Below are 924 nucleotides of genomic sequence, written 5' to 3'. Positions count from 1 at the left end.
ATAGTTCCTGTATCAAATGAAGGCCCGCCTTCTGAAATACAGTGTGTGCTGTGATTGGTTAGCTGGGCCAGTGTGTGTTGTGGTTGGCAGCACTCTGCGCCTGGTCGGGAAATGTCACGCGCCTTACCAAAGCCGCCTGCGAGCTTCAGTGTAAATATTGTGTCAATATCAAATCAATTTGAGCGCGATTTAAACCCGGATGATTGTAACCACTCTAAGTTCGTCTGCCTTGGGAAAGCTAGCGTGTCTCAGACATAGTGATAACACTTGCTGCCTTTAGTGCAGGCCGCAGTAGACGCCCGTTTAACCACGTTCATCACACGACGCTGAATCTCTTCTGAATGAACCGAGACCAGATCCACATGATTCTGTCTGCAGTATCTCAGAGCTTCAGACCACGTCAGATTCTCTCTGATCACAATCAGTTTATCTGGAAATAAAACAAAGCACAAGCAGAAACTAGAGAGAGACTGATCAAGACATAAGGACGCACTCGTTGATCAAACAATTATTTGGCTGGTTTGAACAGGTCTGATGACAGTACTGCAGGACCTCTGCACGCAGGTGTCATGGACAGACAGACAGTAACCTAATAATAACCCCTTTCGTGCTCTTCCTAATATTGTGACAAACACCATTGTATTTAAAAAATAGAATTGGAAGGAAACTGTAAGATATACACCTTTTATTTTTTTAAACGTTTTGTTATTGACGCGGTGAGTCATTTATTTATGCTGCAAAAAATAAGGCCTATATCTTTCCTTTAAAGGGTTCCTATTATGCTCTTTTACAAAGTCTTGATTTTGTTTTGGGGGTGTACTAGAACAGGCTCTCATACTAGGTTGTTCGAAAAACACATTATTTTTCACATATTTTACATTATTTCAACACCTCTCTCCCCAGTCTGGCATGAACGGCTCGAAT

General features: G+C 42.2%; 1 protein-coding gene across 1 annotated transcript in view; it reads right to left on the bottom strand.

The window, feature by feature from the left end:
• LOC107754990 (C-type mannose receptor 2-like) overlaps positions 1 to 924 on the bottom strand; it is a 4,258-nt gene that overhangs the window by 635 nt on the left and 2,699 nt on the right. The window lies entirely within an intron of this gene.

This window comes from Sinocyclocheilus rhinocerous, unplaced genomic scaffold (assembly GCF_001515625.1).
Source record: "Sinocyclocheilus rhinocerous isolate Xijiao unplaced genomic scaffold, SAMN03320098_v1.1 scaffold3640, whole genome shotgun sequence".
Classification (NCBI taxonomy): Eukaryota; Metazoa; Chordata; class Actinopteri; order Cypriniformes; family Cyprinidae; genus Sinocyclocheilus; species Sinocyclocheilus rhinocerous.
Note: the sequence above shows the minus strand (reverse complement) of the source record. Positions and strands in the feature narration are given on the sequence as shown.